Source organism: Talpa occidentalis, unplaced genomic scaffold, assembly GCF_014898055.3.
Source record: "Talpa occidentalis isolate TD23 unplaced genomic scaffold, MPIMG_talOcc4v2.1 talOcc4.2, whole genome shotgun sequence".
NCBI lineage: Eukaryota > Metazoa > Chordata > Mammalia > Eulipotyphla > Talpidae > Talpa > Talpa occidentalis.
In genome coordinates, this window is record NW_023602073.1 from 6,753,953 (window position 1) to 6,770,386 (window position 16,434).

At 43.2% G+C, this 16,434-nt stretch overlaps 1 long non-coding RNA gene and 1 pseudogene across 1 annotated transcript in view; both read right to left on the bottom strand.

Moving 5' to 3' along the window:
• The window catches only part of LOC119253076 (uncharacterized), a 43,648-nt gene extending 28,015 nt beyond the window's left edge, over positions 1-15,633 (bottom strand). The window contains exons 1-2 of the long non-coding RNA XR_005126982.2: positions 15,416-15,633; positions 8,126-8,224 (exon numbers count right to left, since the gene is read on the bottom strand). This is a non-coding gene — a long non-coding RNA (uncharacterized LOC119253076). The remainder of the gene's footprint in view (positions 1-8,125; positions 8,225-15,415) is intronic.
• Positions 9,387-9,477, bottom strand: LOC119253666 (small nucleolar RNA U3; annotated as a pseudogene).
• Positions 15,634-16,434: the final 801 nt, after the last annotated feature.

A 16,434-nucleotide genomic window follows, 5' to 3' on the forward strand; every position in this document is an offset into this window, starting at 1 on the left:
TCCCAAAAGAACAATCTTCATTTTTACTGTGATGTTTTTGATTTTTGGCATTTACTTCTGACACTTATTACAGTTTCCATATCTCTGGTTACATTAGCCACCTCTTCCTGCATATTTTCTACTTCTCTCATTGTATCTCTTAGCATATTAATCAGTTATTTTTAAATTCCTGGCCTGATAATTCTTAAATATTTGTTATAATTGAGTTTGGTTCTGATACTTGCTTTGTCTCTTTAGCTCATGGATTTTTGCCTTTCACTGTGTCCTGTAGTTTTTTTTAATTATTGGACATAGTCTATGGGGCAAAAGGAACTGAGATTTTATGTTTACTGGCTAAGAGCTGTGTGTATTTGTGGTTATTGCTGTGGTGCCAGAGGCTAAAGTTTCACCTGCTGTCCTTATTTTTGTCTGCTCTGTTGTCTTTGAGCTTTCCTAGAAACTCTTTAAATAGGATCTGGGACTTGGAGTTCTTTTAACAGTAATCCCCTATTATCGTTCAGGAATGCTCTAATTGATGTGGCAGTAAACTATGAGGGAAGGGAGAGTGTTCATTAAATCTCAGTTGTCCCATGAGCTTGAGTTGATATCTCTTTTCTTCCATGTTAAAGACTAGAAAGATTTGGATTTTCCTTTCTTCTACTTTGGTTATTCTCTGATAAAACCCTGGTTGATCAAGACAGTTTGTCTTGAGGGCTTCCCTGGTGGCCCAAGGAGGTAAGCACAGCACTGTGAAGCCATCCGCAGCCTCTGCAGCATGAGTTTGATCCCTGGTTTGCCAGGGAGCTACCCACATGGCACGCAGACCTCTCCTGTCTCGCCCGCTGCTCCCCTCAGCAGTGTGCTTCAGGCAGTCTGCCTGTTCTGTTCCCCACTCTGTCTCTGGTGAATCCTCTCAGCCCCTGAACCTCTGGTCTGTACCCCAGCTCTTTTTTTTTTACAACACTGTATATGTTTTTTTTTTTTATATCATTGTTCATTTTTAAACAGTTCTTGTATGCATAAATAAATCTTTAAACAAACAAACAAACAAAAAACAGTTTTTTCTTGAGTGCAGGCTTTGTTAAGGGCAACAGAATGCTCTGGGAACATTTCAGGATGTTTACATGTCCCCTTCCCCTGCCAGAAACATGAGGGGATTTTTCTCCTTCCATCACAGTGAGATCCTTGTAGAGCTCCTGGAGGTAAAAATCAGAAAAGTTGCAGGGGTAGGGGGTAGGAGGATAGGCAGGGTTTCTAAGAATAGGCCTCCTAGGAGCTCTCAAACTAGCCTGAGCCTCCAGTAATTTATCAGTTACAGTTTAGAGTGCCCCTGTAGCTACTGGCTCCAGCTGTAGGTGTCTGCTTATGTAAGCTGTGCAGTGTCTGCCTGTCTGTTTCTAGTTTGGGGAGGCAGCACAAGGGTTTGTTCTGTAACCTCTGTTGTCAGTGGATCTAAGAAAAGTCATTGAATTTTAGTTTGTCTTTTTTCTTGTTTTGAGGACAGGAATGACGGCTTCCAAGCTCTGTATAGATTGGATTAGAAACTGGCAGTAAAATACAACTTTCAAAGTATGTTTTAGAAAATCAGAAAAATATAGAAAATTTATAAGTAGAAAATTAAATTCACCAGTAATTTCACTCCTCAGATGTAAACATTGTTATAATTGTCGGAGTATATTTTGTATGCTTATAATATATCTGTGTGTAACATTTTAAAATAGAATTATGCTTGATATACATAATTTCATAATCTTATTTACCCACAAAACAATGTTTTTTTAAAATTTGTAATTTTTTTTCCTTTTTTAATTTAATTTTTACATTGTTGTTCATTTTTAAACAGTATTTGCTTCCCCTCACACGCTCAGGTGTAGTCCCCACAGTTTCCTTCCCCAATGCACCTCTGTGCACCATCACCTCAGTCCCCTGTGCTCCTCTCTCTCTCTGATCCCTCTCCCTCCTGCTCCCCTGCAGGATGTCTCTGGTTTATAATTGTCTGTTTTTGTTCCTACAAAACAATGTTATCTGTTTCCCTATGTCAGCCAATGTTCTTACATTTAATTATTTATTAATTGAAAATATGGTAAAATATTTGGTCATATGAGCATACCACAACTTATTTTGCTTTCTTAATTGGGATAACATAGCAGAGAGTTTGAAGTCTTAAATTCTGGGATTAGATTATTTGGCTCCAATCCTAGCCCTTCTACTTAGTAGCTACATGATATTGGGGGAGTTATTTAAACTGTTTATATTTCAATTTTCTTATCTGTAAAATAGGGACAGTAATCCTCATTACTTTGAAGATTTGGCAGGATAATAAAGATTAAGAAGTGCATAGAACAACCGCTTATCCAAGTGTTGGTTACCTTTCATTGGTAAAATTAATTTTAAGATAATTATTTTGCCTAGAGTTGCTACATTGCTACAATGTATTACCTGGTAGTATTTTTTCTAGGGAGTAGGAGGGCAGTATTAGAATATGAAGTTATTGATAACTTGCTTTGTTTTGATGGCTCTTCTTCATTTTATGCTACCATACTAATAACACCTTCCTACACTATGTTCTCTGTCTCCTCTTTATGGAAAAACTCAGTCCTGAAAATTTGCAAATATGAACAAAACATGTCAGAGACCTGACGGTACCTATCTTCGATCTGAAAACATTACTCATGGTGGATAAAGGTGGTGCTATTACAGTTGGAATGCTAATCCACAGATCAAATTCAACTTTGATGTATCATTATTGCAACATTTTCCTACTAATGTTGGTAACAACATTTTATGCAAACCAACAATGAACTGACAAAATAAAACCCAAACTGCACACAAAGCAGACAAATAAAACTGTAAACCAACAATAACTTCAAACTCTCTCAAAACTACTTTTTCTCTTGGCTTCTTTAGGTCATTTTAATTTTTTTAAGTCATTAATTTCTTGCTGCCATGTAAAGTCTATAGACATAAGAAATCTTTTATTTGTGGGTTTTATTTACTGTTTTTTTGTGATAATCAAAGTGGGGCCAGGCTGAAGTTCACTCATTTTCCATAAGAACTGCTTTTCTGGGTAGCTCTATTAGTGTCTGTGTGCATACAGGAGACCACTGTTCTCTGGATCCCACTGATTGCACCAAAAACTTGAGCTTTTTTTTTTTTTAACATGCCCTCCTTCCCTGTCTCTGCTACATCTAATTGCCTGGCAAGTTGTTGTGAGCTGTTCTTTGGAATATCTTCCAGTTCCCTCCTTCTGGGCTGCCTAGCCTTTTGTAGCAGTCTCTACATTGTTTTTCTTTTATTTATTTATTTATTTATTTATACAAGCACTGGGTACAGTCAGAAGTGCGGGAGGGTGAGAGAATTCACCAGAGTCGGAGCAGGGAGCAGAACAGGCAGACTAACAAAACACACTGCTGAGGGGAGCAGCGGGCAGCAGGAGAGGTCTGTCGCGCCATGTGGGACCCTCGCCCCGGGGCCGGGGATCGAACTGGCACTGCAGAGCCTGTGGGCAGCATCGCAACCCAGTGCTCAACCACTGCGCCATCAGGGGAGGCCCTCTACATTGTTTTTCTTGTTTCCTGATTTTCCTTGTTCAAAATCTCTCTCCACAAATCTTTTTTTTTTTTTTAAGATTTATTTATTTATGCATGTAAGAACTGGGGTACAGGCCAGAGATGCAGGGGGTGAAAGGATTCACCAGAGACAGAGTGGGGAGCAGAACAGGCAGACTGACTGAAATACACTGCTGAGGCAAGACAGGAGAGGTCTGCTGCGCCATGTGTGTCAGCTCCCTGGCAGGGAAACAAACTCGTGTTGCAGAGGCTGTGGATAGCTTCACAGTACTGCGCCTTAACCCCTTGTGCCGCCAGGGAGGCCCCACTCCACAAATCTCTTGTTCTTTGCACAATGTTGATTCATCCTCATCCCAATCCTTGCCAGATCAGTCCGCCCCATGCTCCAGTCCCATTGTCTTTACTTTATCCTTCAAGGCCTGTTCAGACCTCTCCTCTAGGAAGTCTTTTCTCCTTTTTTTTTTTCAGGCAGAGTTAGTTGCTCCATCTTTTGTACTTTCTCGGTAGGTTTCACATAAGATACTTCATTTGGTGCTTGTGCTGAATCCCTTGCTGGGTCTGAGTTCTGGAATCAGACTGTTTCCGTCCTATCAATTCTCATTCATCTTCAAACACAAATGAATATATGTGTAAGGGCAGGACTGGCCACAGTGCAGGTTCTCTGATCCCATGCAGACTGGGTAAAGGAGGAGTCAGAGTCCTTAGTGGGTTTTTTGCAGGTCTTTTTTTGGGGTTCACCAGGCATATGGCAGGCAGGGGTGCTGGGTGGGGGGCTGGGAGGCTGGCAGGCCTCCCTGTCCCCAGCAAGTCTTCACTCTGAGCTCTCTAGCGTTCGTTCTGCTGCTTCTTGGCTTCTCTTTCGGCTTCTGCTTCGGCTTCTACTGCTGCTGCTTCTGCTGGCGTCCCCGTGACGCCGCCCTTAAAAGCACAGTCTTAGCCCAGCTGAATCCCATCTACCTATGCCCACACCCTACTCCAGGTGCCCGCCATCAGGCATGCATTCAGGACAAGATCCATCATCTATCTTGATGGCAGAAGGGCAGAAAAGCCTGATATTTTCTTTACCCTACAGTCCACCCCCTCAGGGTTTTCTGCCATATAATCTACATATATACAACTTAGCAAACAAACAATGCAGCCATGGCCCACAAAAGCAAATACATCAAATATAACAAAATACAATATAACAAAATACAACAGAACACAAATAAGTCCAGGCAGGGCACCAACCTAGTGCAAACGACAATTATTGGTACCAGCAGATGAGCCACCAAATCTGCTGCCGAAGGCGCTGCTCCTACGAGGGAGGGAATCACTCACGGCATCTATTGTATCACACCAGGAGCCGTCGGGCTTCCTGGCCTTCTCTGGCTGTCGTCTCGGCTACAAGCCACACACAGCATCCACCCCCAGGATGCACTCGCTCTGGGATTGGCGATTCTGTTCTGTTGGGGGTAATCGCCAACCCTCAGGGTTTCTGTCTGCAGTCGCTCCAACACTCGGCCTTCATGGCCACCCATGCGACTCGCAGACCCCTGCACTCAGGCCAACCCACTGCACAAGCGCGTGGGTCGGGGATCCAAACTCTGCATTCGGCTTGGGCTCCACCCCAAGCCACGTTCCCCACCCGTCCCCCAAGGACGGGTTCCTCAGCTCCTCACGCTCACTCAGGAATGAGCAGGGCATCACCCACAGGTGATTTGACGAGACTCCCGGGGCTTCAGCATACCCAGGCTGCTTAACAGCCGCTCAGGGCTTCTCAACTTACCATCAGCACCGGCTTTTGCCTTCTCAGTTGGCTTTTCTCCTCCACCTGGCTGCTGGGCATGCACAGGCTGCTTTTGGCCATCAAGGCCCACTGGCCACCCCCAGATTCTCAAAAAAAAAAAAAAAAAAAAAACCTGCCAAGGTCCTCCGCCTTCTGGCGGGATTGTCAGTCCAAGTTCATCAATCCATGTCCATCAGTTGAAGTCCATTGGCCTCTCCCTGCATCAGCACCGGCGAGCGCTGAATCGTGGTCCTCTCCTCCCCGACTTTCTGCTGCTTCAGGGGTCATTGGCCGGTCCTTTCGGGTGTCGTTGGCTGGTTCTCTCGGGAGTCTCCTTCACGCCAGTTCTCGTCCTGTAGCTCGTGGACGTTGTCCACCTTTTGTGCCGCCATGGCGCCTCCAGCGTCATCACAGGCAAACAGTCTGTTCTCCTTAGTCCCTCCAGGTCTTCGGAGGGCTCCAACACCCGTCTGCACGGATCCTGCCGACTTACGCCAATTGTAGAGGGCAGGACTGGACCACTGAGCAGGTTCTCTGATCCCATGCAGACTGGGTAAAGGCGGAGTCAGAGTCCTTAGTGACTTTTTTGCAGGTCTTTTATTGGGGTTCACCAGGCATATGGCAGGCAGGGGTGCTGGCTTGGGGGCTGGGAGGCTGGCAGGCCTCCCAGCCCCCAGCAAGTCTTCACTCTATCTGGGCTCTCTGGAGTTCGTTCTGCTGCTTCTCGGTTTCTCTTTCAGCTTCGGCTTCGGCTTCTACTGCTGCTGCTGGCGTCCCCGTGACGCTGCCCTTAAAAGCCCAGTCTTAGCCCAGCTGAATCCCATCTACCTATGCCCACACCCTATTCCAGGTGCCCGCCATCAGGCATGCATTCAGGACAAGGATCCATCATCTATCCTGATGGCGGGAGGGCAGAAAAGCCTGATATTTTCTTTACCCTACAATATGGCATTCATGAAGCCCAATTTGAAATGCTATATATTCTTCTTTTTTTAAGATTTATTTATTTATGCATATAAGAACTGGGGTACAGACCAGAGGTGTGGGGGTGAGAAGATTCACCAGAGACAGAGTGGGGAGCAGAACAGGCAGATCTACTGAGATATGTTGCTGAGGAGAGCAGCGGGAAAGACAGGAGAGGTCTGCTGCACCATGTGTGTAGTTCCCTGGCCAGGGATCTTACTCGTGCTGCAGTGCCTGGGAATAGCTTCAAAGGTTGCGTCTTAACACCTTGTGCCAAGAGGGAGGCCCCTGAAATGCTATATATTCTTTACTATCAACATAGAACTAATTTTAGAATTTAAGGTTTGTTGTTATCACTGAGCTTCTGGGAGCTTCAGTGATTGGAAATTGTCTTTTATGGGAGAAAGAACATTTAACTAACTATTGCCAGGAACTCTTACTTGCCTGAAAATGGCAACTCCTTTGCATGAGGGCTACAGATGTACATATTAAAAAAATAAACCCTGGACTGGAAGAAGGGTCTCTAAATGCAAGTTGGTTCAATACTCTTGTTTTACAGACAAGGAAACTGAGACCTGAGGAGGTAAATAGTCATGGCCAAAGAAAATGGAGAAGGGAAATAGACTCGAGATCTCATTCCAATTCAGAGTACCTTTCATTTAATCAGAGCTTTAAAAAACAAAAGCTGTGATTAAGACTTTTTTGCTAACTCAAATTAGTCTTTCCCCAGTTAAGCTGAATTAAGGCGCTATATTTGCAGTTGATTTTTTTTAAACTTCTGCAATTTTTATTAGAAAGCACTGACCCAAAAATGTTAATAAGAACATTGTTCTTGTTATCTTTTCTCACCATCTATCACTGGAGCATGCTGGTGAAATGCAGGGAAGTAAAATGTCCCCTGAATTTGAAAATATCACTCACTAAGAATCCACATAGAACCGGTGAGGTCAAATGTAGGAGTCACTTAAGAAAGAAGAAACCATTAAGACCATTTAAAGTAAATTGATTTTATCAGGTGCATGTGACTAGAATGTGATTTTTCTTTTTTTCTTTTTTTAAGATTTATGTATTTATATAAGAGCTGGGGTACAGGCCAGAGGTGTGTGGGGGTGAGAGGATTCACCAGAGACAGAGTGGGGAGCAGAACAGGCAGACGGACTGAAATACACTACTGAGGGGAGCAGCGGGCAAGACAGGAGAGATCTGCCGCGCCATGTGGGTAACTCCTTGGCTGGCCAGGAATCGAACCCATGCTGCAGAGGCTGCGGACAGCTTCATAGTGCTGCGTTCAACCTGCTGCGCCACTGGAGGAGCCCCTAGAATGTGATTGTTCTTAAGCTCATCATTGTCTCATACCATAATGAGTTGCCTGCTCAGAGTCTTCAAAAATGTAAATTAGGGGTTAAAATGTAATTAGGGGTTAATCAGTATCATCAAAGAATGGAGACACTGAGTGTGGGATTCATGAGCATCAAGGCCACTGGGGAGTGGTACTCATGGGGAAACAAGGATAGTGCATTCAGCAGGCCTTCCCATGCTTAAGTAAAGTATCTCTAAAGGCAATCCAACCACCCCCTTTTTGTTATGATTCTGTGCTCCCAAAACAACCTCTGGTTTCAAATAGTCTTTTCTGATTTTGGAAAGAGGATGATCCATATTATAAACTTGAAATTTTCAGTTGTCACAAAGAAATAGTTTCTTTTACAGATGGCCAAGTTGACATTATGGTTTATTTATTTATTTTTATTTATTTATTTTTTTGACATTATGGTTTATACATCAATCTCTTATGAGTTTGGTTAATGTGAACAATACTTCTCAACCTAAGTGCCCTGGGTATACTTACTCAGATCTGCAACGTTGAAGACGAGACTTGGGAATGTCTTAATTGCTAGAGGCTACTTGTCTTTCATTGGGTAGTCAGTGGAAGTTTTGTGTCTCCTTTCTGTAATGGCAATGCTAGATTAGTACTATAAGTTGAAAGGAATCATTAAAAAAATGCTAATAAAGAGATTTTATTCATAGGATTCCCAATACCGATTTGCATTTAAGTTAGAGCTTTATACATTCTGCCATCCTCTCTTCTACCCTGCCTGCCACCCAAATTTGGAGTTGCTGCCCAGTGTACCAGAAATAAGTTACAAGAGTAGAGACATTGGTCTAGTTGGACATTGTGAATGGCAGGAATTAGAGCTGGCTCTTTGAATTAGCACCTGTAGTCGAAGATGCTCCCCAGAATCCTTATACAAATACTGTTGGCCTGTGTTGTGATAGAACACTGGAAACCAAGCTTAACTCATGAGAGACTGGGGAGCTCCAACATATTACTGCTGCCCCACTGACCACAGCAAACTGGGCAGAGGGCACCATTTTTCTCTTGAATTCCTATCACCCCCCTACTCCTCCCCCGGCCCTAAACCCTAAGTTGGGTTTCTGTGGTGCTACCTCCTACTGTCTGTTTTAGCTTTGATTTTCTTTTTTTTTAATTAATATTTTATTTTATATAATTCTTACATCATTTTTTATTTTTGCACAATGTATGCATTATCATTTTGGTTATATTCCCCATACAATTCACCCCCCCCCTTATTTTGACCCTAGTTCTTCCTCTCCCCTTCCCTTCCCCCACCCCCTTGTGTGTCTCTGGTTTATAGTTGCTTGTTAATTTTGATTTTTACTTTGTATTGATTAGTCTTTTTCCTGGTCCCTTGTTTAAGTTTTCTAAATTCCTGCTATGAGTGAGACCATCTGGTATTTTTCTTTCTGGCTTATTTTGCTGAGCATGATCCCTTCCAGCTCCATACATGTTGCTGCAAACTGAATGTGTTTATCTTTTTTGATTGCTGAGTAATATTCCATGGTGTATATGTACCACATCTTCTTGATCCAGTCATCTATTTTTGGGTATTAGGGTTGTTTCCAAAGCTTAGCTATTGTAAACAGTGCTGCTATAAACATAGGGGTGCAGGTGCCCTTTGGAATTGATGTTTTTGTGTCCTTTGGGTAAATACCTAGGAGTGGAATTGCTGGATCATATGGAAGCTCTATCTTTAGTAGGTTGAGGAATCTCCACACAGCTCTTCATAGTGGTTGGACCATTTTGCACTCCCACCAGCAATGCAGGAGATGGTGCTCCACACGATCAGAGAAACTTCTCTAGTAACGAACTATAGAAATGATCTCTGAAAGTATAGTTTTTAGCTTCGATTTTCAATATCAGTAATTAAAGTAATGGAAGCCAAATTACACGTTTGTTCCTTAACATATGCACCACCAATAAAATTATTTCAACTGATACCTCTTCCATGTTTTGTTTTATTATATTACTTTTTATTGAGGTAATGGTTTATGACACTATGTATGATTTTGAGGTGTACATTGACACCTTTTCAGATGTTTGCTACCATATCACTCCTACCACCAAAGTTACTGGCCATCCTTGCACCCACCTCCTGCCTCCTCCACTCTTCAACCCTCACCCCCTCTAGTAGCTTCAATTCTGCATTCAGATTTCTAGGATTTGTTTTGGGTTAGATTCATCTCTCTTTTTGTTTTGTGTCTTTATGTATTCCCCATATGAATGAAATCATCAGGTATTTTTCTTTCCTCTTCTGCCTTATTTTGCTTAGTCTAATCCCTCCAGTTTCACGCATATTATTGCAAATGGCAAGATTTTTTTTTGTAGTTGAGCAGTATTCCATTGTGTAAATAGGTACCACATATTTTTTATCTATTCACCTGTCACTGGGCACCTAGGTGTGTTCATAACTTGGCTATGGTACCCAGTGCTGCAATGAACATGGGAGTGATTATATCCCTTCACATTAATGATTTGCATTCTTCAGGTAGATATTTAGGAGTTTAATTGCTGGAGGATATGGTAGATCTATTTTTAATACTTTGAGAAAACTTCATACTATTTTTCACAGGGGCTGAACTAGTCTACATTCCCACCAACAGTATATTCCCACTAATAGTTCCTTTAACTTCTGTTTTTTAATCACGTTTTTCAGAAATAAGATTGATTTAGTCAATTAATTAATGGAAATAAATGAAAACCCCCAGGGTATTGAAATGTTTTACGCACATTCTACAAAGTCCTTATTAGGCAGAATAAGTGCCTGTGGTTGAAGCACCTAGGTTTGTTCAAGCTGCAAAACAGGCCAGGAAAAAAGCCATCTTTAGGGCAAAAACTAGACTATCACCAACCACATAGAAAATTCTCCCTTGGAAAGGGCTCACTTTTTAATGTTTTTAAACTCTCTATAATTAGAACCTTAAGAAGAGAATTTCCAGACGCCTCTAGTGAAATTACAGGGACAAATTAGAACCATATAACATAACATTGAATAATCAGAAAACATGAAAAAGATACCTAGATTTTCTTTAGAGAATTTCCTTTTATCATTTTTTAATTTGGATTATGTATCACCATAGGTTGCGGTCTAATATTGGGGTGAGGCTGGAGGCACGGGGGTGAAAGAATCCAGAGACAGAGTGGAGAACAGGAAAGTCAGATTAATTGAAATACTCTGCAAGGGAGCAGGAGGCAAGATGGGAGATATTGATTGTGTGACAAGAAGGGTATGAGGCTATCTTTTATAACCCGTTTTGGCGGGCTTTTTCATGACTGCAGGAATAGGTCTCTACCGGTTGCTGTCTGCTGGGACAGCAGGTTTTGGTGGGCCTTCTGCACAGGAGGTGTCCTGCTTGCTTTTGTTTGCCCTGTTTCTGCATTTCCCCACAATTCTCCATGGCCCCTTATTGGCCTTGTGGACCCACGGTCAGGTTCCCATGGCAACTATATCGGTTTCCCTTTCTTATCTATTTTGCGTCTCCCAGCATTGTTCAGCTGAGCAAAGTGCAGAGACTAAGTTTTAACTCTATTAAATAATACCCCGACATCATATCTTTCTATGCTGAATGCTAGAAGAATATTATTTTATATGCAATTTACCAAGTGGATAGTATGCTAAATTTTATGGCTAGCCTAGAATTATAGCAGTGAATTTCTCTTTTGAATGCTATCAGGGTCAAGTGCTTCCTTCTACCTTCACTCTGGCAGCCTAGAGTAGAAAGAATATCTGCTCTCACAGATGATTCTATCTCCAAATAATGAAGAAGGTTACTCAATATTTTATGTAACTACTGAGAACAATCTGAAATGGAACACCCCTAAAAAGAGACCACGGTCCTAGTAATTTGACTATGATTGTAGGCTCATTGATACAGTATGAGAGAAAATTTAGGATAAAAAGGAGGAAAAGCATTGAAGTAATAAGAGAGAGGATGCAGTTGGTACAGTGGCAAGAACACTTGCAGCTAGAATCCAGTCACGTCACTTTCAAGTCCAAGATCTCCTCTTACCGTATGGTGACTTCAGACAATTCGTTAAGACTCTCCAAGCATCTTTTACCTCATGAGCAGCACACTATTGAGATAATAGTTCCTTCCTATCTCCAAAATTTATTGGGATACTCCAACATAGCATATGAGAGTTATGAAGATACTTTGCAAGCCATGACTGAAGGGCATTATTTGAATTTCAAAAAAAAAAAAAAGCCACACCAAATCTAGTTTATTGAGCATCTACTAAGTGTCAGGTATTGTACCAGGTGTTTTGCGTGTTTCTGTCTTTCCTTGGCACCCCTGGAGGTTAAGTCTTTTTGTACACTTGGAAGAATGGATCTCTACTCATATTTCCCCAGCCTCTCTTTGCCTGGGTGTTCTGATAATACCCATCTTCAAATCTTGGCCTGGGGCTGCTGGGGTTTCTGTGATGAAAGGCCAGGTACCTTGCCTTTGGCTTTATCTCTTCTTCTCTGTAGCAACTTGGCACAGCATGGGGTGAAAAAGTTGAGCTAATCATTAACATTTTTTCTTCCACTCTTCTCGAATGTGCCAGACAATGAAAATAGACTGTGGCCTTTTTATGAAAACAAAGTGAAACCGGGAATGATGACAGTGTTCCAAGGCAGTGACCTGAAGTATTGCAAGTACTTTGGGTGGCCTCAGATTCTCTTGGGAACCCTCAAAATCTGCCTTATCCCACCTGATTCTGTTTTGCAGGTATTTCTCTTCCCCAAGCCTTGCCCTTTCTTTTTGTTGAGCCTGCATCTTCCCTGTCAGCGCAGCGCTTGCTTTGAGCCTGTGCTTTGAAATATCCAGGTTCTAGCAACCAACCTGAATAGGATATTGAATTTGTTCTTGGTATTCTGAGGTTTATATGGATGGAATCAAAGGGAGGTGCATCTGGAACCCACTTAGCTTCCTTCCAGCTGTTATGTTTGATAGGAGAGAAAAAAAATCACCAAAGGTAAACATCACACCTCTAGGCAGGCCCCGTGACCCTTTCTTTTTTTTTTTTTTTTTTTTTTTTTTAAATTTTTTTTCTTTCTTTTTTTATTAGATTTATTTATTTATTTATTTATACAAGCACTGGGTACAGTCAGAAGTGCAGGAGGGTGAGAGAATTCACCAGAGCCAGAGCGGGGAACAGAACAGGCAGAGTGACGAAGTACACTGCTGAGGGTAGCAGTGGGCGGCAGGAGAGGTCTGCATGCCATGTGGGACCCTCCCCCGGCGGCCAGGGAGCAGCCAGGGATCGAACCGGCGCTGCAGAGGCTGCGGGCAACTTCGCAACCCAGCGCTCAACCGCTGCGCCACTGGTGAGGCCCACCGTGACCCTTTCTTACAGGATTATTCAGGACTTGAATTGATTTTGTCTGCCTCAGCTTTTCACAGGAATTTTTTCCTCTTCCTGAGTCTCAGAGTGAAATGAGCCACCGTTGGAGATTTATGGTGTTATTTATATCCAAATACTGATCATTGATATCCACAGTTGTGGATTGCAGCTTGATTCTTCTTATTTTAAAAGTTTAGATACATTTAAAAAGCTGTTATCAAATTCCATAAAGACTTCAGGGGTCTTTGTTGCCAAAGAGCCATTGGTGGGTCCAAACTAATATTTGACTGATCCTAATAAGTCAATGAATTTCATCAAAACTGAGCTGCCATATCCTCTTGCCCCAGTATGTCATCAGCTCTAAAAAACAAAAAACAATATCGATCTTTCTGGAGCCTCCATGCTGGCGCAAGGGGTTAAGATGCAGCACTATGAAGCTATCTGCAGCCTCTGCAACAGGAGTTCAATCCCCGACCAGGGAGCTACCCACATGGCACAGCAGACCTCTCCTGTCTCGCCCGCTGCTCCCCTCAACAGTGTATTTCAGTAGATCTTCCTGTTCTGTTCCCCACTCCGTCTCTGATGAATCCTCTCACCCTCCACACATCTGACCTGTATCCCTGTTCTTGTATGCATAAATAAATACATTTTTTTAAAAAACGATCTTTCTGCTTACATCAAGATGGGTGACCCCAATATCGATCACAGGGTGTGTTGCAGAAAAGGTAGCACCATGGGTTCCCCTTTGAAGAGGGGTAGACACTGGCCATTTGGAATCTGGACTCTTAATTCAGCAATTTCAGAAAGAACAAGCACTGCCTAATTGTTCTGCTGCTACTCTTGTAAATGACCTTTGCCCCAGACTTGCCAACATATGCTCTTGTGTGGCCTGGAAACTCAAGCAAATGTTCGTCTGTTCCTTTGTGCATGCATGCTGTGGAGGGCCTGCTATGTGAGAGGAGATAGGGACACAGAGTGGCCTTGGTTGGGGCTGGTTGCCCCTCCTGTCAGCCGCAGGCACTTTTGTGATCCTGACCATTGGCTGAATTTCTTTCCCCAGCGTGCATTGATTACTACCGCTCTGTGCCTCTTCTCCCCAAGCACACGTCCCTGTCCCAGTGCGAGTTCTCGAAGGAATTTGTGCCTCTGCCCTAAAATTGCCCTTGTTACCTAGGAACCCCAGTCCAGTCAACATATTAGGGGGCCAGGATGTCCTAAGCAAACTCCATACAGGCTTTGTGGACTCCATCCCAACACCACCACGACACTGGGAACTACAAATCCCATGATCACTGAAGGGAGGGTTGCAAGGACCTAGGGCAGAGTTATGCAGCCATTGTTTTCTGTTTGTGGATATAAGAGCCTTGTGAGTAGGGGTCGCCCTCTTGACCTGATGGTGTGGGGTTTTTCACCAGCTCGGTGGGTCCTGGGGATTCCAGGTCTTCAGAACGGGTAGGATGCATTTAGGAACTGATCTCCCTCCTTTTCTCCGAGTTATTCATTTCTCCATTCCCTTTCCCTTTCATCAGCCTTTTGTGTGTGTCTGCAGTTCAGCATTCGTAAGCCCCCTTTAAGCACATAGGTGAGGACCACAGTCAGGCCACCCGATTTATATTGGGGTTGCTCTATAACAAACACAGAAGTCCTTGGGGAGCAACCCCAACTGACCCGATTTGCTACGTGAGCTTGGTCACAGTCCTGGCTGTTGACCCAGGAAAGAAAGATTTGGACCTCGACTAAAGTTCTTGTGGACCTGGTTCCATTGACAGGCTAGTAGGTCATTCAACTGGATTTGTTTCTTTCTCGTAGCCAGTGGGAGGTCACACGTGTTTCTAGCTCGCCCAGCTGCCAACAACAAATGTGAGGTCCCTGTGTGTGTGTGGGGGGGGAAATGCTCCCCAAAGACCACAAGCTGAGTTCTCACCGTTCTAGGGGATCTTCATTACTGCTCTTAGGTATCAGGATTGCATAAATTTGATATTGTGGTGATTTAGCGAGGCCTGAAATTTACATTTGCAATGTGGGTTTGCTAAACCTACGAAAGGAGTCCTTATCTTCTTTCTATTCCTAGGCAAAACCAAGACATCAACACCTACAAGCTTGGGAGCCACAGACTACAGACCAAAGTTTCCATTCATGCAAAGAAGAAACAGCTTCTGAGAATCTTGGAACTCTCTTCAAACACCTACTCAGGTACAGGCCATTAGAAATAATTTTTTATTTGTTCCTGAGCAATTGTACGTGACTTCATGCATTCAATCGTGCGTTCTAAGGAATTTGAGTAGAAAGGTCCATTTTCTATTTGTCAAAGGGCTGGATTTGAGGACTAATTGCAGTCAAGTCCAGCTCTTTGTTAATTCAGAGGCAGGCTTCTGCCCCATTATACTGAAAGTAAGGAGATTGGACTGCAGTCACAGAGAATCAGTTACAAAGTGCTCTGAGGTCACTTACATCCAGGCAGAGCTGTTGCTAAACAGGCCTTAGCCTCTGGTGGCTTCTGTTTTTGTCTTCTCTCTGGATGATCATCACTGTGAAATGGTGCCTCCCGACTGATCTGTTTTACTATAGCAAAATTCTTTCCCCCTCATTTTAATCATCCCCTAGACAGTCCTGGAGTGATTATTTCCTGCTCCCAGGTGGGGAGACTGAGGCACAGTGAGGACCTCTGATTGACTTCCTGTCTCAGAATCTTCTCGCTGTGAGCTAAGAATAGAACTCTTGCTTTTCACATTCCAAGCTCTTTGTGAAAAGTGATCACCAGATTGCAGCAGTCTCAATTGCCTGCTCAGGTACGCTGCAGAGAGTGGTTCTTCTCTCTTGTTTGAACACTTGGGAGGGGGGTATATTCTCTAGCTTCCAGAGGATGCCCTGGTTCCTAAAGTACTCAAAGTACCATTACCTCCTGGAGGTAGAAACCACCATGCAGGAGAAGGGAAAGAGTTAAATACGAGGAGGGAAGCAGAATCCTTCCTTCCTAGGCACCAACTGTCCATTCAGAGCCCGGCAAGACTGCCCCCAGCCATGACTTCCTGTGGAACTAAGTGATGGTCCAGAAATAATAAGTCTAATTTAGTAAAGTGCTTGTCAGAGAGACACCATGCTGAGCATCATCTCATATCATCTTCCCATCAAACATGGAAGTCAGTTATTTTACTATTTCTGCTGTGTAGTCAAGGAGCTCAAAACATCAAAAGGAAAATCAGTTGCTTAGGCTCATAGGGCCATGCATCTGTCTGACTTCAGAGGCAACCCATAACTGAACCAATTCTCTGGAGAGCCTGGCAATGGCATAGGAATCTTGTGGCAAAAGTTTCAGGTCTCACACCTCTCAGACTTGGGGTTGTCCAGCTAGCTATAGGAGCTGCCGACCATTTTTCACACATCTGAGTCCATCATGGACAACCAGACATAGTGGATGGTGTCAGCTCTGTCATTGGAGGAAACTCTATGGTTGTTTTTACTCCACCTCC